Source organism: Gossypium hirsutum, chromosome D08 (genome assembly GCF_007990345.1).
Source record: "Gossypium hirsutum isolate 1008001.06 chromosome D08, Gossypium_hirsutum_v2.1, whole genome shotgun sequence".
Classification (NCBI taxonomy): Eukaryota; Viridiplantae; Streptophyta; class Magnoliopsida; order Malvales; family Malvaceae; genus Gossypium; species Gossypium hirsutum.
The window spans coordinates 29,962,774-29,990,267 of record NC_053444.1 but is presented as its reverse complement, the minus strand read 5'-3'; the positions used below and the strand labels follow the sequence as shown (position 1 = coordinate 29,990,267).

Genomic DNA, 27,494 nt, shown 5'->3' with positions numbered 1-27,494 from the left:
CAAGGTTTTACAATGGCTGATGACATAAATACGATGCTCGAAAGATTGAATTTTTTGGAAGAAGAGTTTGTCTAGGTCATTAGCACCAATGCCGAAAACAATTTCCAAGGGTTCAAAACATGGGCGGTGAGTAAAATAATGGTGAAGGAGAAATCGAATAGGGAGGCGATGTATAGGGTTTTCAAGTCATTATGGTTCACAAAAGAGGAGGTAAATTTTGTAGCCCTGAACGATGGGGCAATAATTGTAAAGTTTAGATGCCTGGAAGATAGAAGCAGAATTCTCAACTTCATGCCCTGGCTGCTTGACAATTGCTTATTCGCTATGATGCCTTTCATTAAGGGTAAAGACATAGACACATATGAGTTCAACATGTCTCTTTTCTGGCTAAGGGTTTACAACATACCCTTGGAATACATGGATTGTCAAACTGCGCTGGGTTTTGGAAATGCTATAGGTGAGTTGGTGGTGATTGACTGAGAGGATAGAAATGGGGGCTGGACCAGATTCTTAAGGCTAAAAATAAAAATCAATGTCTCAAACCCTTTGCGTAGGATTGTGAAGCTAGTGGAAAGAGATGCGATTGAAATAATACGTGTGCTTAAGTATGAGAGGTTACCAGCTTTTTGCTACTCTTGTGGATTAATTGGACATACTACAACAAAGTGCAAAAACAAAGATGGAGCTTCTGAGTCAAACGTATTAAATCTCCAATATAGAAGCTGGATGAGGGCTAATACAGTGGTTCTGAATCAAGACAGGGGCATATGGTGAAATAGAGTTGAAATAGTGTCAACAAAAACTCTATCGAATGAGGACAAAGAGGAGAGCAAAACAGACACAAGGGACAATAGTGGGCAACTCCTACAGCAAGAAAAATAAAAGGGATATGAAGAGGACTCAATATCTAATTCTCCAATGGAAATAAGAAATCATAAATCTATGCGTGATGGACTGGGACGTTTTAAAAGCAAAAGAAAGAGACAAAGGGGTCTAAATGGAGATCACACAGATGAGAGCCCATCCAAAATAGTGATGAGAAGACTGTTGGATAATGTTTCACCATGCAAGGCGGCGGCTGGCGACCAGCCCCGCCAAGAGCAATGAAGACCCTTTGCTAGAATTGTCGTGGGATTGGAAGCCATGCGACAGTTCGTGAATGAAAGTAACTCCTCATTGTTAATGACCCTGATATAATTTTCCTTTATGAAACAAAAACTCATGCTAATAAATTTTCTTCTATTCGTAGTAAGTGCAAGATGGATGGGTGTTTGACTATTAACGCTAATGGGAAAAGCGGGGGCCTCGTTATGATATGGAAGGAAGGCACTGAGGTCAAAATAATAAACTATTCTAGCAACCATATTGACTCTTTGATTCACCTGGAGAATGACAACCCCATCCGCTTCATGGGTTTCTATGGAAAAGTCGATCCTAATAAAAGACATAGTTCGTGGAATATGCTAAGGAGGGTTGGCAAGTCTGTTAAGGAAAAGTGGATCATTCGGGGAGATTTCAATGCGATTCTTGAAAATGCAAAAAAAGAGGGGGTAGGAGGAAGCCAAATGCCCTTATGAAGGATTTTCGTGAGGTTGTAGATGAGCTTTCGATGGTTGACTTGAAAACGAACAATAGGTGGTTTACTTGGGTCAATAACAGGGAGGGTACAACAATGGCCAAGGAGAGACTTGATCATTTTTTGATGTCTTCAAATGGTGTTGCTAGCTTTCTATTTATGGAGACCAAGGTGATCTGCCAGTCCACTTCTAACCATGCTGCTATAGTTTTAGATACTGAGGGTCATAAGCCTAGAGATGGGATAAGAGACCCTAGACTAAATTTTAGATATGATGTCTGCTGGGATAAAGAGTATGAAGCAAACAAAAATTATTAAGGATGCTTGGCAGAAGGGCTCTACAGATATTATGGGAAAGATTGAGAAGGTGGGTAAAGATCTTGGAGCGTGACAATATAACAAGTATAAAAAAATGCGCAATTAGATTGGTGCTTTATAGGAAAATATTAATAAAATCATTGACAGACAAGGAAGTACGTACGAGGGTAATAGACTTAGGGCTATGAGATTAAAACTTGGAAATCTTTTGGATAAAGAGGAGAAGTATTGGGCACAACGTTCGAGGGTCAACTTTCACACCAGGTGTGGCCATTACTTCTGGTAAATCCTCAATTCCTTCTTCTGAGGAATTATTGGCTTCTCCAATTGATTCTGAATCATAAGGATTTGCTGATCTTTTTGATTCCCCTGAAGAAGATACTGAATCATCTTTTTCTGTAACTGGGGTTGTTTCTGATTCATGTCTTTCGCCTACAGATATCTTTGGTAGTATCTTCTGGCTGTAATCCTTTAAAAACCCTGTTAAGGGATTAGAAGGATTTTTCTCATTTTGTACCATGAGAGACTTTGACATTAGCTTTGGTGGTGGAGATGTTGGTGGTGAAGAGAATTGGCTTTCTTCATCTTCCTATTTCTCCACTGGTCTTTTGCCTTTAGCCTTTTCTCTTTTTCTTTTTTCTTTTGCAGCTTTTCTTTTTTCTTCCTCCTTTTGTGCCTTGATCTGTTGACACAATTCATAGACTGTGGCCTTCTTCTTTGGCTCTGGTGGAGGAAAAATGATTGGCTGTGTTCCTCCTTGTCGAGGACTATCTGTCTGTCTTATGGATGGGAAAAGCTCAATTCCATTTTTCTCCGGTTGTCGCGGTGGCAGGTTCCCGTTTTCTTTCAGATACTTTATGTGTTCTTTAAGGTTCTGGATTTCCTTTTCTCTTTGTGCCAGATGAGAAAATAAATCATGTCCTGGGGCTGCTGGCTCATGAGCAACTTCCTTAAGCCTTTTTTTGAAAAATCTTTATAAGATTCTTGATCATTTCTAAATTTTCGTCTGTCGTTTTCTCGATCTTTGAGACTTTGTTATCAATCTGACATAAAAAAAACTAATGATAGAAAATCTAGAATTACAGGCTCTGATACTAATGAAGGCAATTACGGTAATAGGTTTACTGTATTTGCTCATATATATTAAATATATACTGTATTTAATATTAATTATTTAAACGTGCTTGATCATTTCTAATAGGTTTACTGTAATATGAATTTACTCAAATCATAATATATGATACTATAAAATGAAATTTTAAATAATTAATATTAAATATATTTTAATTTAAATATATGATTTAATAAAATTTAAAATAATTATAACTAATAAATTATATTTTATGAATTTGTATAATTTAAAATAATAATTATTACATATAATTTAATAATAATATAAAATTTCATAAAATTCTTAATAATAAATTTTCTTATATGAATTTATACAATTTAAAATAATTAATATTAAATATAATTTAATAGTGATATATAATTTCATGAAATTGTTAATAATAAAATGTTCTTATATGAATTTACTAAAATCAATATATAACTTGAACATAATTAACTTATATTAAGAAAAGGTTAGATGAAAATGAAATTGTACATTATAATCCATATGTTATATAGTTTTACAACATCAAAAAGTTTGAACATTGATATTTAATGGTAAGAAAGAAATCTTCTAACCCATTCCAATCGGGCAACTGAAGGTAAACTAAAGAAAACGATCATTTGAGTTGGATGGTTGGGAATTTTACTCAATGCATCATACCGCTAATCGTCGGTTAAACCTTCAATTGACCATAAGGCTGAATATAAGTTTGAAGCTCTCTCTTCCATATTTTGATGTTCTTCTGACCGCTGCTGAACTACCACCTCGGAGGCAATACTCCTACTGATTTGCTCGCCAACGGCCTGGATTTTGTCCCCCAACAAAGTGGCAGCTTCATTAAATGAAGAAAACACATTATCACGAGCATGCTGCATCTTCTTTCTCTTGTTTGAAGATGAGGAACCCCCTTGGTCTCGATCTCCTCGCAGATCCGTACCAGATACATCCATGTCGTCTAAAAAGACGTCAGCTTCGCAGTCATAGAATGTGTTCCTCTCTTCATTCATATCTGAAGTTCGTACATCATCAGCATGTATTTCTTCAAGAACATCAGCAGCTGTTTGAGCATCTCTCCCAGTTGCTCGATCTCTTGCGTATATGGTAGTAAGCTGGTCATAGTAAGGGAAAGTACGAAATCTGAATTGGGCGGCTTCTTTGTGACTCTAAAAAAATGAGGAAATCATATTAGTCGTAAGTTTGGTAAAAATAATATAATAAAGACTTGAAATAATCTTACCTTTAAATATGACTCCCAAACCGCATCTTCGGCAACAACGAGCTGCCTATGCTCTTCCCAACCAAAACCGCTATTGTTTTGGCCATTAAGCATGTCGTAGACGATTGACCACTCCCTTTTAAGTAACCTAATCCTTGATTCAATATTAGGTTTCGCCTTCAACATTGCATTTGGTAAAACCGTTTGTAGCATTCTTTCTAACTCGTTCAAATAACCGGCTTTGAACCCGGTATCAGCATTAAATGTTCCAACATTGTGCAGGTCCACCATCCAGGAAACTAATGCTGCATCTTCCTCGGGAACCCATTTTCTCTTGCCTGCTCGTGAAGCTTGAGAAGAATCATTTGATTCTGGAACACCTGACATAATGATCTTAAGAACAAAAAAAAATAAATTATATTAATTACTATTTGAACATCATGATTCAAAAGGTCAACAATTTATAAAATCTAAGGAATTAAGTTGAATATCATGAATCAAAAGCTCCATACCACAAAAAATTGAAAATTATAACACATGCTGAATTAGAAGAAATTTTATTATAATTCAACAAGTTTAGTACAATACAAAAATCAATACAAAAGTTTCACAAACTAATTTCTAGATGCTTGCCATTCATCGAACATTTGGTTGGCTAGTTCCATCCTCCAAGTAGCCCAAGCATCGGATGGATGAATATTTGTGATATTCGGTTCATCGTCATCCACCACATTAATTGTAGGTAATCCTTCTCCCACCTCCACTTCAATGGGATCAATACTCATATGGGTTCGAATAAAATTATGGAGCAAACAACATCAATAATAATTCTATTGTGCACCCTTACAGGATAGAACGATGGACTCCTAAGTATTCCCCATCTAAGTTTTAATAAGCCAAAGCATCTTTCAATAACATTACGTGCTGAGGCATGTTTCATATTAAAAAACTCTTGCGGTGAACTTGGCTGATAACCTTGACGCCACTCGTTCAAATGATATCGCTGTCCTCTAAATGGTGCAAGAAATCCCTCACAGTTTGTGTATCTAGCATCAACTAGATAATAACAACCTATAAAATAATTATTTTTAAAAAAATGATTAATTCAACACACAAAGTTTGATCTTAATGCTACGAATTCAAAGTCCTCTAACTATACACTTTACCATGAGGAACTTTTAATCCATGTCTTCTACTAATGGCATCTCGAAGAACCCGTCCATCCGCAACTGAACCTTCCCAACCAGGAAGAACATAAACAAATTGCATCTCAGGTGTACAAACACCTAGCATATTTGTTGCTATGTCACCTTTTCGCGTTCGATATCTAGGTTTATCAACTGTTGGAACCCTAATCTTGATGTGGGTTCCATCAAGAGCACCTAAGCAATTCTATATCACATGATATAAAACCTTGAGTTAGAATACTAATTTAAATCTAAATCAAGTTAATGTTGTTGAAGCTATATATAAAACTCAGTCTAATACCTTAAACCATTTCCACCTTGTGTCAGAAGAATCGGCTGTAATTGGCTCCGGTTTTTTAAATAACAAATCTTGCAAGCGTATGACAGCATTTAAAACACTATGAAATGCTCTGCTAACTGTTTCCCCGGACCTTCTAAAGTGATGCTTGATAACTCGATTTTTCAGGTGATGGGAGATGATATGTAAAAACATTGCTACTTACTCGTCAACAAGCATGAACCTTGTCGACTTCAATCCCCCTATCGATTCTAACATCTCACATAGTTTAAAAAAGGCAGCTCTATTCATCCTAACTTGTTCAATACAGGTCTCGTCACTAGCATATACAAGCCTCTTCACATAATCCTGTTTTGCATAAAAATCTACGGTATAGGACCTAATCCTTGGTCTATGTAAGCTAAGGATGGCACCCATTCTAAATAAGAACCAAATCGCGATTCTATAGATTTCCAACCATATTGTCACAGCAACACTAATTCTTTTACGCCTCACAGTTTGTGCAATTAAAGGCAGACGAGCCATTACTGCAACAATTTAAATTTAGAACACACTATCAAAGAATTGAATTTGCAATTACACATTATAAAAAAAAACAGCACAAATTTAGAACACACGAAGAAAAAAAAATATAACTTTAAACTAATTCATAGTTAATATTAAAATCTTTTTCACCGGCTTGTACTTATTCCATTTAATTCAAAGGCTTCACACTCATGTATCCACAAGAAATTAACTTGGTTTTTCTTATTTGTTGTAGCTCACATTCATGTTACATGTATTAAAAGGAAATCATATTATGAATGAGAAAAGCTTTATGTATGATGTAATCAACTTAAAATTTAAGATAGAATTAGGTAATAAATTTCAGCCTAATTAATCTTTTATAATTTAGACAACATTATTTTCATTATATGGAAAAAAACATATTAACCATAATATTAAAATGATATACAAGATTTGTTTTATAATTAAGATAACCTTATTTCTATTATAGGGGAAAAGTCATGTTTTGAATCAATTAACATTTGTTTTAAATAACATGTATTGTGTGCATAAAATCTTAATTATAACAATTTAAATTTTATTTTAATAAAACTTATATTAAAATTTAATATATTATGTATAATTGACGTAAATATATTGATTAGTTAATTAAAATCACCCAAATTAATTGACCTAAAATGATATCGTATAAATATATTGATTAGTTACTTAAAGCATGTTCAATGTTTGAACATTATAGTTTGGACATTTAAATTTAAATTTAAATACAATTTCGTATAATGAAATTTAAGATCTAATAAAGCATGTTTGATACGGGGTTGCGCGCGGACCAAGATCGAGTTGCCAAGTCACGAGAAACTCCTACGAAAACCCTAAACAATTAGATCTGAAACGAAACAGAAAAATTAAAAGATTAGAACTTTGAATTTCCAGATCTGAAATAAAATCCCCAAATCAGCAAAGAATCAAATTGAGAATAGAAATAAGTGTTAAGGTTCTTGAAACCCTCAAGGAGATTGTGATTCTGCCCAATTGAACACCAAGATAGTTTTTCCCAAATTTCGACAATCTAATTTCACCCAAAAAGAGTATGGAAAAACCCTAGAAATTGGGGATTTTTGGGCTGACTCCTTAAGATAGAAAAAGGCTGAAAACACAATAAGAACAGAAAATAGATTAGATAATGATTCAGCACAAGTAGAAATAAAGAAAGAATTGACAGTAAGAAATTGAAAGATAAGTCCTAAGAAGCCTTGAAATCTCGAAAGATCTCACAACTCCCTTCAAACGGCTCTAATCTCCCCTCCAAAGAATATCAATGGCAAGAAGAAGGTTGAAGATGGCTCCCACAATTAAAAAGATTGTTAAAACAACTTCTAAAGAAAACTCAAGAGAAAATCCTTGAAGAACTCAAAGAAAATTCTGCTCTCAACAAATCTGAAATTTTAATAATAATGATAAGTGTTTAACAAGGTGGATAGCCATGCCTTTAAATAGGCCTTATAACTAGTCCTAATCTAATTAGAAAACTAAAATAAAAAAAACTCCTAATTATTTTAATATGGAAATTCGGTCAAAGGTCATTTTATCTGGGACTCTTGGACTGAATATTGACATAAAAATTTAAACTAAGTAAATAAATAAATAAATAAATAAAAATAAAAATAAAACTTTACAACTTGGGCCACTTTGACAATTTGGCCTGATTTTCAACTAAGTATGGATGGATTTCTTGATTGGGCTGGGAATTTGCTTATTGGGCCTCGCCTTCAAGAATTTGGGCTTTTGTGACTCATATCATTCCCCCCTTCCTCAAAAAGATTCGTCCTCGAATCTGAAAAATCAAATGAACTCGACTTTCCTCTATCGAACGGGACTAATGGCAATTGAGTCCACTGAGAAGAATAGCCATGAGATAGTAAATAGTAACGGAAATAAGCTTGTAGTCCAATCATAAGCATAATAGAACAGGTATAACGCATGTGAATGGACAGATTCAGATTACCATGCAAACAATCTAATTTACTCACCACTGCCTCGTCAAATATTTGAAACAAAGATGGACATGTTTTAAGGCATTCAGTCGTCTCATATTGTTCCCACAAACCATGAATAAATTGCGAGTAATAAATCAAATGGTAAACATAATCGTCACAAGTAGGTATTTGAAAAGATTCACATGGTTCACAGAGTTGCATAATCATACCATGCATTAATCGACGGTCTATAGATTCACTCACACATGCATTATCAAAAACAAGAATCTTTTTATCAACCATCAAAACAGATAGATCATCAATAAATAAAATAGGACAGTCAAGCACGTTTCGATCTAAGTGTTCATCAACACGATCTTTATCACTATCCGAGGAGTACAAAAGTGTTTCAAAGGTTTCAAGCATCTTACCTCGATAAGCAGAAGAATAAGGGTCGATTTTACCTTTTTCATTTAAAACAAACCTTCGCTCATCGGGGGCATAGTGTAGTCGAATCTCCGTTGTTGAGTTAACCTTTGTCAAATGGAACTCAAACTTCATGTACAACCACATAAACTGTTTAAGGCACGAATATGAATTGAAAACAAATTTGGAAAATTTCGTTACTTTATTCTCCAAAACAGATTTGGACAAATTCAAGGATTTTACACAAGGTAAATCAAGAGAATAACAAATCACGCTTCTTTTCGTAATGACTTTATCAACCACAATCGAAGAGTAACAATTAATCGGATCAAAATGAGGGGATCTTTTAAGAACTAAGTCACCAAAAGTTTTATCAATAGTTTTCAAATCTGCACTGGACTCGGTTTCTAAAATTTCCTTACCTCGCTTACCTTCGGGATCATGTAGTGTGATTTCATCTTTGCCTAAGTTGATCGTATGAAAGCGTCTTTCATTTGAGAGGTATTGAAGTTGAAAGTTATCTTTCGATCTTTCGGGAACCTGAAAAGTAGCAACACAAGAAAAATTCATATCTTGGTTAGTGGAAACATTCCTCACTACCCTTTCCACGTCTTTTTCTTTTGTTTCTTTTTCTAATTCATTTTCTCTTCTTTCTTCAATTTCTTTTTCACTCTCAATCTCTTTTTGCTCTTTTTCATTCTCTTTTTCTTTTTCCTCACTTGTTTTAACAGAATTTTTCAGTTTGATTTGGTCCTCATGGACTTTTTCCGGAGTGAGCGGCACTAAGGTGAGTTTCTTTCCTTGATGCTTGAAAGAATACCTATTGGTACGACCATCGTGAGTGACTTTTCGATCCAGTTGCCATGGTTCTCCTAGCAACAAACGGCAGGCTTGAAGAGGCATTACGTCGCACACAACTTCGTCTTGATACTTACCGATAGAAAAGGAGATGTGCACTTGTTGAGTGACCCTAAATTGGCCTTCGTTGCTAAGCCCTTGTAGTTGATAAGGTTGTGGATGCTTGGTAGTGGTTAAGCAAAGCTTTTCCACCATCGTCGTGCTGGCTATGTTTGAGCAACTTTCACCATCAATAATAACTCTACAAAGCTTACCTTGTACATGGCAGCGAGTATGAAAGAGATGTTCTCGTTGCTGCTCGCTCTTTGGTTTTGCCAAAGATGATTGTCCACGATCATGAAAATCATCATCCATTCTAGGGACACGTTGAGGGCTGCACCTATGGGGCTGGTTATCCCTATCTTCCTTAATTGGATCTCGATATTGATGTTTTTGATTTACTCGTACCTCATTCAAAGTAGTATTCAATGCTTGAAGTGTAGCATTTATTTGTGTGATTGCAGCAGTATGTCCGTCTAACTGTTGTTGGACTTTCATAAGTGCATCATTATTATCACCTTTAGACATCTTCAAAACTGTAAAAAATAAACACTCAACACTCAAAAATAAAAGTTAGCAAACCTCACCATTAATCACTCAAAAAGAAAAATCAAATTCTCAATGAAGTCGAATTCAATCTTGTGAGTTCTTTATCAGAGTTTATATCAACCAATTAGAGAGTGTGAACCAAACTACCAAAGAATCCTAATTTGCACTAGGATGCCAAAAACTGACGAGACACCAAGTGATTCGTGTTGCACCGAGGAAGGATTATGCACACGTTTAAATCCTACTAACACAAGAAACAAGAAGGTGTTAGATATTGTAAAAGGAGATTAAAAAGCAAACAAATGAAAACCTACAGCTAAGAATCAATAAAAATTGCTGAAAACAGAAAACCCGAAAAACTGCGGAGTAACTTGACAACTTCGTTTGAGGTGTTCCCGATCTCCAAAAATCACGAAATTAAATCTGGAGTGTCCTTATATATTGAATTTTCGATCTGGAAATTTTGGGCACCAAATTCAACCCGCTGAATCTGTTTTTAAATTTTTATTGAATTTCGTATTTTTTGATTTTTTTGACTGATTTTTTTGCGGGAATAATTTTTTTATATTCAAGCACAGTGCCAAAAACATGTATGTAAAATTTCAGATCAATAGGACAACGTTTACCCACTCAAATGAATTTTTTTTGAACAATTTTTCTGGGTAAAACTGTTGTTTATGCTTTAAAAAATAGAGATCAGTTTAGAAATCAACCAAGAACACCCAAAACGCCCAAAATCTGATACCAAATGATACGGGGTTGCGCGCGGACCAAGATCGAGTTGCCAAGTCACGAGAAACTCCTACGAAAACCCTAAACAATTAGATCTGAAACGAAACAGAAAAATTAAAAGATTAGAACTTTGAATTTCCAGATCTGAAATAAAATCCCCAAATCAGCAAAGAATCAAATTGAGAATAGAAATAAGTGTTAGGGTTCTTGAAACCCTCAAGGAGATTGTGATTCTGCCCAATTGAACACCAAGATAGTTTTTCCCAAATTTCGACAATCTAATTTCACCCAAAAAGAGTATGGAAAAACCCTAGAAATTGGGGATTTTTGGGCTGACTCCTTAAGATAGAAAAAGGTTGAAAACACAATAAGAACAGAAAATAGATTAGATAATGATTCAGCACAAGTAGAAATAAAGAAAGAATTGACAGTAAGAAATTGAAAGATAAGTCCTAAGAAGCCTTGAAATCTCGAAAGATTTCACAACTCCCTTCAAACGGCTCTAATCTTTCCTCCAAAGAATATCAATGGCAAGAAGAAGGTTGAAGATGGCTCCCATAATCAAAAAGATTGTTAAAACAACTTCTAAAGAAAACTCAAGAGAAAATCCTTGAAGAACTCAAAGAAAATTCTGCTCTCAACAAATCTGAAATTTTAATAATAATGATAAGTGTTTAACAAGGTGGATAGCCATGCCTTTAAATAGGCCTTATAACTAGTCCTAATCTAATTAGAAAACTAAAATAAAAAAACTCCTAATTATTTTAATATGGAAATTCGGTCAAAGGTCATTTTATCTGGGACTCTTGGACTGAATATTGACATAAAAATTTAAACTAAGTAAATAAATAAATAAATAAATAAAAATAAAAATAAAACTTTACAACTTGGGCCACTTTGACAATTTGGCCTGATTTTCAACTAAGTATGGATGGATTTCTTGATTGGGCTGGGAATTTGCTTATTGGGCCTCGCCTTCAAGAATTTGGGCTTTTGTGACTCGTATCAATGTTCTAAGTTTGATCATTGATTAAATTTTTAATTTATGATTAGTTTAGTTAAGGTTTTCTAATTTCAAAATAAATAAAATGAAGATTGAAGATTTAAGTTTAATAAACTTTTATACCATTTTAAATGGTAATTTCATTTTGTAAAAAAATATATAACTTTAATCTCATTTACATGTACAAATTTATTATTAACAGTATTGTATTTACATGTACAAATAACTGTGATTTGAAGCCCATTATTTGTAGGCATAATGCTATTTAAAAACATATAACCTAATTTAAATTCAAAAAAGAACAATAAAATTATGCAGCAATAACCATAACCATAAAAAAAAGGCTTTAATGAGCATTACAAACATACAAAAAACAGAAGCTGCTACAGAAGCTGCTACAGCAATAACCAAAACCATATTCATTTGGGAAACAACAGAAGCTGCTACAGCAATACAGACATGGAATCAGGGAAAACATACAAGCAAAACCATGAATACCAACGGAAAACTAACCTGTAATGAGCAAATCAGGGACGACTGCGATGTGGAAGAGTTGGAACAAAGAACCTGTAATGGGAAAACTGCTCGGATCAACCTTTTTAAAAAAATAATAATAATTATGCTATAGCTAAATGATGTATATCAAAGCACATCACAACCATACACCAATCATCATCCATGAGCCATATCAAACCTCTCACTATTCCCTCAAAAAACATAAACACCAAATCCCAAGAGTACAACACACAGAACACTCAACAAGCAATCCATCAATTAACAACTTTCAAATTTAATTGTAGCAGTATAATTTAAAAGCAAAGCAGCAATTAAGAACGCAAAAAAAGTTATAAACCAGCAAGTGTCCTCTTTTCATTACAATCTGCCTAAGCTTAAACCCTTTTTCTTTTGTTTTTCAATAATGCTAGAAGCAGTCATGGCACATCCATAAAACCAACCATATTAAGTAAATTCAGTGCCTAACATCATACATGTAGTAAGTTGCAATCAGTTAATACATAACAAACCACTGGCCTCTATTTCTCCTTCAATTCATCCCCATTAGCAAACAACACAATCCAGTCATATGTATCATCAGAAAATCATAGGCATGCACTCAATTTCTTAATTTTATGAAGCAAATAATGCAAAGGCAAAGACCGTTCGAACAAAGAGCTTGTTGGACAAATGATGAAACTTGAGATCATAAATAACAAAAATGGAATACGGAAAAAACCAAGCCCCTATACTGTACAGAAAAAGAAAAGCAAAATCTGCAAACAATTTCCTGTTTATTCTTTCTCCAACTCATACCAAAGATCAATAAAAAATGGAAAGGGAGTGTCTTTTGTAAGTTTTCTTATAAATATTCATGTGAGTCCGCAAGGCAAAAAATATATATTATTCATATTTATATGAATTTTGAAAATTTTATACATGGTGTTGATTTGATTGACTTTGATTACCTATTGACAGAATATTTCTAGCAATGAAATTGATTGATATTAAGAATGCTTCACACTTTAATGTGAGCACATAAATCCTCACATAAACCGCTTCACAGAATATTTCCAGCAATGAAATTGATTGAGATTAAGATTAATGTTTTGGGTTCAACGAGACAGCTAACTAGCTACCTATCGTTCAAAATACCTATATATTATATCAACTCTTAATTTGATCTAGCTATGAAATATATAACCTAATTTTCAGCTCTTCCCCTTCTTTTTACTCGTTGCCAACCAAGCTAGTTGTTAATTTGGAGCAGCTATAATTTAAAGAAAAAATGAAAATGAATGGAAACAAGAACTTTTAAGTGCTTCTACGCGCATGCATTGCATGGACTACTGATGATGAAACTAACCAATTTTCTTATATGATTGTTCTTGGTTATCGATCCACTCAAGCAGATAAATTCAAGCATCTCTGTTTTAGTTGTGCATCCATATACACAATAATCTGGATGAAATAAGCAACAATGAATAAAATAAAATAGCAATTTCAACAGAAATTAATCGGTCACAACCCCGTACCAACAATCCAACAGTAAATACTTCCAAGCAAAATCAATCATTAAGAGCTCTAAATTGAACTATCCCAAGCATAATTATCAACACGGCAACTAGAACATGGGCGCTCAATGCCTTGCTAACACAACCAAGGTCTCATTCCCTTCTAAAACAGAAACTACTGCTACCAAAAAGGCTTAAAAACAACAACGCAACCAGCTTCACATGATGTAGTCTAATAGAGTTCCCAATACTACCCCAGAGTCAGTAGTTCGAAATTTACACAAGATTTCCCTTGCATAACATCATCAAATTAATGCCAAAGCCAGAGAGGATTCATGATTTGATATTATATACATGGAAAGCATAACCAATACATAAATAACTTGTAGGAACTAAAATAGGTGACGATTAGGCTTAAAAAAGTAAAGAGAAAAGCATGCAGAGGGGTTATTTACAATTGGGAAAAACATTGGCAGATTAATTTAGGTCAGAATTGGCAGATTAATTTAGGTCAGAATTTAAAACTCACCCGATATTGGATCCTACGTGATGACCCGAAAAACGCTTCACTCTTTCTTCAATGGATTAAGCTAGAATTTCCAATTTTGTGAATATATTGAAGAGAAAAAGAGAGGGTTTTGGTGTGCGGAGCAGATAGTGTTGGGAGGAAATGGGGAAGGGAAATTTGATGCCGAGACGAGAAGAAACGATGACGACAGATTAATCAACGGAATCAGTGGGAAATGGGAGGAGAAAATGATTAGGACGGAAGAGGAGAGGGTCGGGTAGGGAGGGAGGGTAAAACAGAGAGATGGGGAGGGAGGCCGGGCGTAATGGCTAATACAACGATTTGGGAACGGATTGTAAAACACGGGAATTTGGGGATTAGGGGCGTAATGTAATACGCGCGTAATGGCTAATACAGCGAACCAAATACCGGATTAGGGGCGTAATGTAATACGCGCGTAATCGGGGCGTAATGGATTGGGTAATACGATGAACCAAACACGTTGTAATGATAGAAAATCTGGAATTACAGGCTCTGATACCAATGAAGGCAATTACGGTAATAGGTTTACTGTATTTGCTCATATATATAGAAACTGGAATGTGAGGAGCTATAATCTCTGTGGAGGCAATATCTTGAGGGATGTCGGAGAGGGTGTAACAACTCCTTGATGGCTGTATCATCAATGATGAATCTGATGAGGAGAATTCTGAGTCTTCTGAATCACTGGATGCAAAGCTTTGAATAGCACATATTGACTGATCATTTGGCTCGTCATCAATAGAAAATAAAGACTCTATATCATCTTCATCAGTTATTTTGATTCCCGATCTTTGCTGGATTTGTCTGATCATCTTTGCTCCTTTCTTGTTCTTTGGACAGTCTTTCGCAAAGTGACCTTTTTTGTTGCAGATGTAGCATCTTGTGGATTTGGCTTTCTTGGAGAACTTCTTCTTTTTCTTGAGATATCTCCATCTGAATTTCTTTTGAGATTTCAGTTTTCTGGCTCCTTTTTCTCTTCTGAAGTGCTTTTTCTTCTTTGTTGGACAATAACATGACTTGTATTCTTTGCCGTATTTAATTTTAAGATGCGAGTCTGTACAGGCTTTGTCTATCCTTCTATCACCATGAAGATAATCCTTGAAGACTTTTCTTCTGTTGCAAATGTCTTCAAGAGCAATAAATGTCTCTTGCTGGATTTCTCCCATGGTCAAATTGAGGATATTTTTATTTTACCTGTAGAGGTTCTGATTAATCGCAACTTGAATAGGATCTGGAAGAGATGCAACAACAGCTTAATTCAAACTTGGTTCTGATCCAAGAGCATAGTGAAGCTTCATCATAGCATAAAAATGCTTAGACAAATCTTTTTTCTGATAGGAACAACATTTCCTTTTAAAGAATTCTCGCCTTTTGAGTGTCAGCAGATCATCAGGATTACCAATAAAATAACTATGGATAATCCTTATGGCTTGAGAAAAATCTGTTAACACCAAAAATTGTAATTGATCCGCTTGAGTAACTGAGTTCCACCAATCTTTCAACATTCCTGTGAATCTTGAAACAAATTCAGACAGGATGTTATACTGGCTTTCTTCTGTTAGCCTTCTCGTGTCAAGCCATGCATGGAACTCTTATAATCTTTCAGGCCCTTTGTTGATTGGAATATCATCCAATGTGAAGATCGTCTTTGTTGTAGAGACATGCGGTGCTGATCTTGCATTTGATGGTTCTCCAGCTTCAGTCATCTCTTCATCTAATGGTTCTTCAACTTTCACACCAGGTGTGGCCATTACTTCTGGCAAATCCTCAATTCCTTCTTCTGAGGAATTATTGGCTTCTCCAATTGATTCTGAATCATAAGGATTTGATGATATTTCTGATTCCCCTGAAGAAGATACTGAATCATCTTCTTCTGTAACTGGGTTGTTTCTGATTCATGTCGTTCGGCTACAGATATCTTTGGTAGTATCTACTGGCTGTAATCCTTTAAAAACCCTATTAAGGGATTAGAAGGATTTTTCTCATTTTGTACCATGAGAGACTTTGACATTAGCTTTGGTGGTGGAGATGTTGGTGGTGAAGAGAATTGGCTTTCTTCATCTTCCTGTTTCTCCACTGGTCTTTTGCTCCTAGACTTTTCTCTTTTTCTTTTTTCTTCTGCAGTTTTTCTTTTTTATTCCTCCTTTTATGCCTTGATCTGTTGACACAATTCATAGACTGTGGCCTTCTTCTTTGGCTTTGGTGGAGGAAAAATGATTGGCTGTGTTCCTCCTTGTCGAGGACTATCTGTCTGTCTTATGGATGGGAAAAGCTCAATTCCATTTTTCTCCGGTTGTCGCGGTGGCAGCTTCCCGTTTTCTTTCAGATACTTTATCTGTTCTTTAAGGTTCTGGATTTCCTTTTCTCTTTGTGCCAGATGAGAAAATAAATCTTGTCTTGGGGCTGCTGGCTCATGAGCAACTTCCTTAAGCCTTTTTTGAAAAATCTTTATAAGATTCTTGATCATTTCTAAATTTTCGTCCGTCGTTTTCTCGATCTTTGAGACTTTGTTATCAATCTGACATAAAAAAAACTAATGATAGAAAATCTGGAATTACAGGCTCTGATACCAATGAAGGCAATTACGGTAATAGGTTTACTGTATTTGCTCATATATATAGAAACTGGAATGTGAGGAGCTATAATCTCTGTGGAGGCAATATCTTGAGGGATGTCGGAGAGGGTGTAACAACTCCTTGATGGCTGTATCATCAATGATGAATCTGATGAGGAGAATTCTGAGTCTTCCGAATCACTGGATGCAAAGCTTTGAATAGCACATATTGACTGATCATTTGGCTTGTCATCAATAGAAAATAAAGACTCTATATCATCTTCATCAGTTATTTTGATTCCCGATCTTTGCTGGATTTGTCTGATCATCTTTGCTCCTTTCTTTTTCTTTGGACAGTCTTTCGCAAAGTGACCTTTTTTGTTGCAGATGTAGCATCTTGTGGATTTGGCTTTCTTGGAGAACTTCTTCTTTTTCTTGAGATATCTCCATCTGAATTTCTTTTGAGATTTCAGTTTTCTGGCTCCTTTTTCTCTTCTGAAGTGCTTCTTCTTCTTTGTTGGACAATAACATGACTTGTCTTCTTTACCGCATTTAATTTTAAGATGCGAGTCTGTACAGGCTTTGTCTATCCTTCTATCACCATGAAGATAATCCTTGAAGACTTTTCTTCTGTTGCAAATGTCTTCAAGAGCAATAAACGTCTCTTGCTAGATTTCTCCCATGGTCAAATTGAGGATATTTTTATTTTGCCTGTAGAGGTTCTGATTAATCGCAACTTGAATAGGATCTGGAAGAGATGCAACAACAGCTTGCTTCAAACTTGGTTCTGATCCAAGAGCATAGTGAAGCTTTATCATAGCATAAAAATGCTTAGACAAATCTTTTTTCTGATAGGAGCAACATTTCCTTTTAAAGAATTCTCGCCTTTTGAGTGTCAGCAGATCATCAGGATTACCAATAAAATAACTATGGATAATCCTTATGGCTTGAGAAAAATCTGTTAACACCAAAAATTGTAATTGATCCGCTTGAGTAACTGAGTTCCACCAATCTTTCAACATTCCTGTGAATCTTGAAACAAATTCAGACAGGATGTTATACTGGCTTTCTTCTGTTAGCCTTCTCGTGTCAAGCCATGCATGGACCTCTTGTAATCTTTCAGGCCCTTTGTTGATTGGAATATCATCCAATGTGAAGACCGTCTTTGTTGTAGAGACATGCGGTGCTGATCTTGCATTTGATGGTTCTCCAGCTTCAGTCATCTCTTCATCTGATGGTTCTTCAACTTTCACACCAGGTGTGGCCATTACTTCTGGCAAATCCTCAATTCCTTCTTCTGAGGAATTATTGGTTTCTCCAATTGATTCTGAATCATAAGGATTTGCTGATCTTTCTGATTCCCCTGAAGAAGATACTGAATCATCTTCTTCTGTAACTGGGGTTGTTTCTGATTCATGTCGTTCGGCTACAGATATCTTTGGTAGTATCTTCTGGCTGTAATCCTTTAAAAACCCTGTTAAGGGATTAGAAGGATTTTTCTCATTTTGTACCATGAGAGACTTTGACATTAGCTTTGGTGGTGAAGATGTTGGTGGTGAAGAGAATTGGCTTTCTTCATCTTCCTGTTTCTCCACTGGTCTTTTGCCTCTAGCCTTTTCTCTTTTTTTTTCTTCTGCAGCTTTTCTTTTTTCTTCCTCCTTTTGTGCCTTGATCTGTTGACATAATTCATAGACTGTGGGCTTCTTCTTTGGCTCTGGTGGAGGAAAAATGATTGGCTGTGTTCCTCCTTGTCGAGGACTATCTGTCTGTCTTATGGATGGGAAAAGCTCAATTCTATTTTTCGCCGGTTGTCGTGGTGGCAGCTTCCCGTTTTCTTTCAGATACTTTATCTGTTCTTTAAGGTTATGGATTTCCTTTTCTCTTTGTGCCAGATGAGAAAATAAATCTTGTCCTGGGGCTGCTGGCTCATGAGCAACTTCCTTAAGCCTTTTTTGAAAAATCTTTATAAGATTCTTGATCATTTCTGAATTTTCGTCTGTCGTTTTCTCGATCTTTGAGACTTTGTTATCAATCTGATAGATTTTGTGATCAATCTTTTTGATTGCAGCATTCTGGGCTACAGCATTTTTTGATTGCCAATTCAGGGTGGCTTCTGCTGCTGCTATCTTGATTTGTTTTCCTTTCGCATCCGTCTGGAGTTTTGAAGAGGTTTTTGGCACATGAAGATATTCATTTTTTGTGAATTCTTCAAGCGGAGGAAATTCTTGATCATAAGAAGAAGTTGCTGTGTACATATGGACTTCTGAAGATGCCTGAACGGGGACTGGAACTTTTATCTCTTGTTCTTGGCTGCATGTCATAAACTGGCTATTTTTCTGGACCCATTTGTTGATTTGTTTGTAACATGGTTGCTTTAGAGGCTTAGCTAACCATTTTTGATCAGGGTCTACTTTTGGAGGAGATGGTGGAGATGTTTGAGATAGATTTTGGACTTTAGGGGATTGTGGTCTTTTCGAAGAACAGTCCACAAGGTAAACGAATTTACCATTATCTTCCCCTAATGGACCAATATCTGGATCTCCATTCATCCATCTTTCATAAAAGCTTGACTGTGTTGATTTTTTACCAAACTTCTTTTTCCTGGTGCGTCTGATATCTTCATCAAGTTCTTCAAAGACATCATCTCTGCACCCTTGATAGGAACAATTGATATCCCATGGACAATGTCCTAAGGGATCCTTGAAATAATATAAAGGTCTTCCATCAGCCTGAAAACTCTGGATTAACTCTGCTTCCGGTCCTAGTACTGTTTCTTCAAGGGCTACAGGCTGTAACATCATCTGTGTTGTAAAGACAGGAGGAGTTGGAAGTTGTTTTAGATGACTATGATCAAATCTAATCTCGCTGGTTCCATCAGCCTTGGTGATAATCTGGCTTTTGGTAGATTTAATTGGTTGGTTATGTTGATGGATCTGCTCGTAATTTGTTACCCATTTTTCTAGAAGAAGCTTCAAAAGTTCTTGTTTGGGTATCTGTTTTGGCACATGGATACAGTGAGGTTCTTCTCTTGTGTTGACAGAGATTAAGAGAGAATCATCAGATCCTTGATTGGCGAGTTTAAAAGCATGATCTTGAACTCTGTACACTATTTGGTAGTGTAGAGTTGCTGTGACTGCAGATTCAACCATTTCAGCGCTAACGATCTGAATTTGTACCTTCAGGGCATCCATCAGATTGGGGTCTTGTAAAGACATGGTGAAATTTGGGAACAAAGTTACCATTGCCATTCCCGAGCTTAGTGTTGCTTCAACAGTTCCAATACAAGCATCTTGATAACGCTTGTATCTGGAATCCAAAAGGGCTATCCTTGAAACAACAGGTTTCCTTGAAGTTTCATGATAATTAAGCGCCAAACGAACTGCTCCAAAATGGATATGGGAATATCCATGTTAACACCATTCTTGAGGAAAATGAGATGGGATTTCCAACGTAACAAACTACTCTTCTTGTCCTCCATAAATAAGATGTTTTTTTCAAATTTAGAGGATTGGACATATTCTTTGACGGCTTTTCTTCTGGTAGTAATAAGAGACTTAATACTTTTTATGGGAGAAAAAGAGGGTTTTTGATATGTAGAATATGGATTTACAAGAGGAAGATTAGTAGCTTGTACTTTCTCTTCTTCAGTGAAATATTCTACTTCATAAAGAGAGGAAGTCTTTCTAGCAGAGTGAGAACGAAATGGGGTTTCAACAATTGTACTTTCATGTGAGGGCCACAAATAGAAAGAAAAAAAACATAGCTAGATTAAAAGACATGAATGACTATTGGAGAGAAAACACAATGGATATCTGCAAGGCAGCCAGTGAGTATTTTCAAAATTTATTCAAGTCAAATTTAAATACTAATGTTGTGTTAAATCTTGACTATATTGAGAATTGCATTTCAGAGGAGGTAAATGGCAGACTGCTGCAGGAGTTTACGGAAAACGAAATTAATGAAGCTTTCAGTCAAATGGAACCAAGGAAAGCCTTAGGAATTGATGGATTGCCGAGAAATTTTTACAAAGAAAACTGGGATGTGGTGGGGGATGATATTATTAATTTGCGCCATGAGGTTCTTAGGGGTGTTAGAAATGTGGATAGTTTAAATGAAACAATTATTGTTCTTATTCCTAAAATTAAAGTGCCAATGGATATGACTAATTTTTGCCCAATCAGTCTTTGTAGGGTGGTGTACAAAATTGTTGCCAAAGTGCTCGCAGATCGTTTGAAAGAAACCCTCCTGTTGTGAATCGGCCAAAACCAGAGCACCTTTGTTCCGGAGAGAATGATCCACGATAATATTTTGATTGCCCATGAATTGGTCCATTACCTCCTAAGTTCAAAGAATGGGCACAACAAAGGATTTGTAATTACGCTCGATATGAGCAAAGAATATGATCGGGTGTAGTGGATTTTTATTGAAGAGGTTATGAAGAAGATGGGCTACACCGATGAATGGGTGTCTAAAATTATAAGTTGCGTTCGCTTAGTCTGTTATGTTGTTAATGCAACTCCACCCTCTCTAAAACGATCATGCAGGAAATGGGTCTCAGACAGGGGATCCTCTCTCTCTTTACCTCTTTTTTTTTACATGGATGCATTTTCAAAATTGTTAATTCATGCTCAGAATAATAATATGCTTAAGGGAATCCGAGCTAGCATAAATGGTCCGCGTATAAATCACCTCGTTTTTGCCGATGACGCACTCCTTTTTATCCGTAATAGAAAAAGGGTGTAGAGGAAATTGTAAATATTATTACAGATTTTACTTGTGATTCGAGCCAAAAGATTAATAAGGACAAATCATGATTATGTTTAGCCCGAAAACCCCTTTGACCCAAATACAGCTGTTTAGTTCTATGCTCGGAATGCGTATGGCTGAAAATCTAGATAGTTACCAAGGGTTACTGTTAGCCGTTAGTAGAAAAAAGTCATTAGCTTTTACTAACATCATTAATCGGTGCATTGGCAGGATAAACAGTTGGTCAAAACGTCTGCTATCTTTCGAAGGAAAAGAGGTGTTCATTAAAGCTATTATTCAGTCTATACCAACTTACGTGTTCTCGGTTTTTCTTGCCCCTAAAGGTATTATTGAGGATCTTCACTCAAAAATGGGTCGTCTATGGTGGACGAATAATGAAAAGACTCGTGTTGGGCTATGATGGCCTGGGATTAGTTGTGTTTTCCAAAGGGGATCGAAGGCATTGGCTTTCGAGATATGCATATGTTTAATTTGGCTTTATTGGGTAGACAAGTTTGGAGACTTAAGTGCGAAATATTTCCCTGAAGGGGATGTGTTCCGGCATAAACATTGTGATAAACCGTCTTTTACCTGGGCAAGCATTGCTAAGGCGGTCGATACTTTAAAGGATGGCTTTATGTGGCAAGTGGGCAATGGCAACATGATAGACATTCAGTGGGACCATTGGGGTGTCGAAGACCTTAAAAGTGATTCAGTTTGACGGTCCCTTTTAACAAATAATGAGAAGAAAGTCAAATACCTGTGGGACCACAATTATAGGCGGTGGAAAAAGGAGAGGGTAATTGAGCTTTACGGTAATACGTTGGGGACTGCATTTGCAATTTATCCATTCCTCATAATGAGGTCAAAGACACTAGAACATGGACTCAAAACCCGCATGGCTTCTATACTTCGAAGTCGGCCTATTCTTGGCTGACCCTCAAGAGAATTGCTTTTGGTCCCCATAGATTTTTTTTGGCGAGCCATCTGGAAACTTAAAATGCTCCCCAAGATTAAAATTTTCAGCTGAAGAATCAGTCATAATATTCTGCCCACCTTCGATAACATTTCTCGTATCTGCTAGGGTTTTTCAAAAACCTATCCTAGATGCAATAACAGAGACGAAACGCTGATTCATGCAATGAAAGATTGCCCAAAGGCTCGTGAAATCCTGGTTATTGGAGGCTTAAACAATAGATTTATCGACGGGAACTACAACTGCTGTATTGACTGGTTGGAAGATGTCTTCCATGATCTCAACAACAAGGCGGTGGCTGATTTTTTCACTCTTCTCTGGAATAACTGGAACGACAAAAACAAGATGGTGTTACAGGGCAAGATGGATGCTGCTTTGGTGGTGTGGGAAAGGGCACAAACACTTAGCAAATATTTCAAAATTTTTAATCTGACTGAACCCCCAGTGCTTCCCCCCAACCTTGCGTGCAAGAGCTGGACAAAACCTCCAAATGGTTACGTTAAAGTAAATGTGGACGTTGCTGTTTCGTTTGGTTGCAGTGGGTTCAGAGCAGTTGTAATGGATTATGACGGCTTTGTAATTGGGGGCTGTTATAATAATGTTGAAAATTCCTTTGGACACGATTTGGGCGGAATTGAAAGCCTTGAGTGAAGGTTTAAAATTGGCCCCTCGGTTAAAAGTGGCTAAGCTCATTTTGGAATCTGACAGTGCTATGTTAGTCAATACGGTCAAAAAGAGATAGTAGGATGTCACTATTCTAGGCCAGTGCGTAAAGCAGGAATGCAAAGCCTATAGAAATTTTGAATCAGTCCAAATAAATTGGATTAATCGCAATACTAACAATGCTGCTGATTTACTTTGTAATTTAGCTATTAAGAAGAGAATTAATTTGTATTTCGATATGGATTAATCGTTGGATATTCATAACATTATTATTCATGTAGCAATAAATTGAGGTTGATCTTAGTGTCGTTTCCTATACAAAAAGATATCTTACTATCAGTGCATTTCATAAGTCTATACTACCATTTATAACTCATCAGAATTTAGAGAAATTCAGATTCCACTATTGGATCAAAACTCACTTAGTTGTTTGATCCTTCTGAGAGAGCACAATTTCTATTGGACACAACTCTTCCCGCCAGCCTTATATCTCTCCACAAAACAACATGCCTCTCCATCTTCCTCTTTCGCCCACTATAAATCCCCTTCCACTGTACCGACCGTAACGCATTCAAGCAACCATTTTTATTTCTTCTCTCTTCTAAAAATCATATCTTTTTACCTTTAAATCGTTCTCCCTCAATAAAAGATGGCCAAAAAAAGAAGCTCGATCAAGAAATCCACCAAATCTGCTAGAGAACATGCGTCCTCTGCTACCACAGTTTGTGAATCGAAATCCCCCAAGCCAGTGAAGACAAAGGAGCTAATAATCTTTTTGAATAAAGCGGCAAGGGAACGATTTCCAATAATATACTGAAGTAAAACTTCCATCCCGAGTAGGGTATTTTCCTTTTGCCACAACAAGACTTAGGTAAGCAAGTCTCCAAAACCATCTCGAAGTTAAAATGGTAAACCTTTTGCACCCATCCTGGCAGCTACTCTCCTTCACTGGTACGTGAGTTTTATGCTAATCTCTATGATCATGAGTTAGAGTTTATTTTTGTTCGAGAAGGTTTAATACCATAAGACACTGTAACAATCAACGAGCTGTACAGCACCAAGGTCGATGTCGACGAACACTTCTAGTTCATGGATGACATCACAAATGAAAAATGAGACCTGTTGGTGAGAGACTTATGGTCGAGGGAGCAGTGTGGACGGGTTCCCATCAAAAGAATTACACGATGCACCGCTGCTTCTTAACGCTGCAAGGTAAAATTTTGTTTCATTTTGTCAACTGCAGGCTAAAGCCCTCCACTCATAGCACCACAATCACCCTAGACAGAATGTGTCTGATACATTCTACTGTTAAGGGTAGAAAAATTAAGGTAGGCACAATCTTCACCAAGAAATAGCTGACTACGCCGCAAGGTAGACTGGAATCTTGGTGTTCCCATCACTGGTGATGTTATTGTGCCAGCAAAGAGAAATTGTGCCCCATACTGGTGTGGAAGTCTTGGAAAATAAGGGCCCAATCAATGAAGCCTCTGTAGAAAGAATGACTCAAGGCAAGGACACACTGGTACTGAAGGAGGCAGAGACCTGTAAGGCAAGAAGGGGCAAAGCCAAAGCTGATAGAAAAGGAACAAACTTCAATGCAAAGACATCATTATGGCACAAACTGAATGATGTCAAAAAAATGGTAAATTCCATCAAGAACAGGTAGATTAGGCTTGTCGCTATAGTAAAAGGTATGGAGAAATCCCAGAATTTGTTTTATGCTTATACCAGAGCCAGGAACAGTTCTATTGTAGCCACATTAGGCAAACTAAGCCCATCTTAACTATTGGAATTCCCTGTGTTTCCACCAATCATTTGCAATTATGACCCCTCTTCCTCAAATGACGACTTAGAAGATTGAGATAGACTGGTGGCATCCCCACTTATTGTGCAGGTCCCTGATACTGAGAAAGGAGAGGAATCCAAGGACATTGAAGAATGTTTGCGAAAGATTGATAGCTTATTTGAGGATGATATTTTTCCTGATCAAGAAGACACTGTTGTTGAGAAGGAAGTTGCTGCTGTAGAAGAGGAAGTTCTTGCTGAAGAAGAAGAAGTTGCTGAAAATGAGAAAAAAGAAGAAGAAAAAGATTCTGTTGAGAAGATTGTCACTGCAGCCGAGCCTGTAAGTGCAAATATTGATAATCTGAAGTGAACTGGAGTGAGACCGACAGAAGTTGCTGAGGTAGCCAGTGAGGAGCAATGTAATTAATTAGCAATAGTGGTCTACACTGGACCACTCCAAGTGGCCTCTCCTATACAAACAGTAGCCGATGATGCTGAAGCAGAGCCAGACACTGAGGAGCAATTCAAAGATCATGCAAAGCCCAAATAAAAGGAAACGAAGCGCTCTAATGATAAAAAATGAAATAAGAAGGATAAGAAAAAAAGGAGGAAAAAGAAACACCATGCAGCCACATCGACGGCTGCGAATAACTAAGTTAGTTTATTTTAAGCTTTATTTATAATATTCATGCATTGCGTGTAGCTGTAGGTTTTATTTTGATAAATATATATTGTCATTACATTTTTATTGTCATTACATTTTCATGTCAGTGCATTGGGGACAATGCAAACTTTAAGTTTGGGGCAATGCACATGGGGCTTGGAAATGCACCCATATTTCAAAATTCTTTTTTTTTTTCAGAAATGAAGCATGCAAGGTTTAATTATAGTTAATAAAAATTATTCAAAACTTTTGTTACATTCGATGCTTAATTCTTGAATTAGGTAAATTGTCAATGAATGAGTTCGATAAATTTGATTTAGGTTGCATTAGTAATGGATGACTGCCATCATTCCTTAAATCTTGAATGAATCTACCTTTTACAGCTGCTTATATATGTATATATAGTTATAAATTAGAGACACTCCAAACTGGGTGTAATATGGAATGTTAAAAAGGAAACACTCCAACACAAGATTAGAAAAATCAATCTGGCCAAAGGTTGTCGTTGCATGAGCGTGTGTAGGTGCAGTTACGTACTCCCTGGGGGTTCATTGCACCCCATCATTACTTCTCAAGAAGAAGGGTACAATAATGCAATGATATCCAGTATTTCGAAAAAAAAGAAAAAAATGTATATATATACTTAGTATTGTACAATAAATGCTGTAATGGTAGATAGAACTTAATGTATAAAACATGATGCTAGCTTTGATGAAGTTGCAACCTTATTCATTCATGCTTATGAATTTTCGATGTAATATTCTTTCATTTGAATGTGATTCTTCCATTAGGAAATTGGAGGGTTCAAGTTACGAGAATGATTAATTGCTTTAGTTAAATTTTTGTAGTCTTACTAGTTTCTATTTTACTTGAAGACAAGTAAAAATTTAAGTTTGGGGGTGTGATAGCACTAGAAAGAACATAGGTTTTCCCCATTCCTTATTGGTTAAATTGCTCCCATTTATTTATCCTTAGCATACATTTTATAACCCAGTGAATCCTAGCCTATTTTATCCTTAATTTTGCTATCTTATTGCATTAAATGCATGAGTTAATCCTAGATTGCGTCTAGAATTGTCACCGCAACTGATAGCTATCCAGGTAAGAACCAAAACTATGTGAGCTATCCAGTCTGGTATAACTAACCTGTATGTACAAGGACAGAATAATTCTGAGGAAATGACACTTGTACTATCGGAAAAGGACATAAAAGGTGGACGTGAGAAGAAAAAGGGGATTTGTTTTCTCTCTCCATCATTATCTTCATCATCCTACCTTGAAGCTTGCAGTCATGGCAGCTTAAGCTTCTTATGGGTGAGCCAACGGGAAAATTTGATGCAGACTGGCTCCTGACGAGGAGATCTAAGTGTGATAAAAGAGGGAATAGAGAGATTCAGTCGAGTTGTCTAGGAATAGAATTCTCCACTCGATTCTTTCTTATTTCTTTATAAATGCTGGTGATTACTCTCTGATTTCTGATTGTATGGAAGTATTGGTGAATTCTTGGCGAAATGTTGTCTTATTTAATCTTGCTTTTATTGTTTAATCTTGGGGTTTGAATTTTTTTTAACACGGAAGTGTTAATGCAGTCACTGACACTGGAAAGTGCAGTGACAGTTTGATCCAACAAGCATTTAAACGAAAGTTGAGTGAGGATTAGAGGAATTTATTCCACTTGTTCTTAATAGTGTCGTATTGCCATCATCAGAAGGTGAGGTTAATATGCATGTTTAAGTCTCAGATTAAAT

General features: G+C 36.2%; 1 long non-coding RNA gene across 1 annotated transcript; it reads right to left on the bottom strand.

Moving 5' to 3' along the window:
- Window positions 1-4,112: 4,112 nt before the first annotated feature.
- On the bottom strand, window positions 4,113-14,731 carry LOC121220033 (uncharacterized). The gene is made up of 3 exons (XR_005917121.1): window positions 14,338-14,731; window positions 12,313-12,366; window positions 4,113-4,171 (listed from the first exon to the last, which is right to left on the bottom strand). It is a non-coding gene; the product is annotated as an uncharacterized lncRNA (long non-coding RNA).
- Window positions 14,732-27,494: the final 12,763 nt, after the last annotated feature.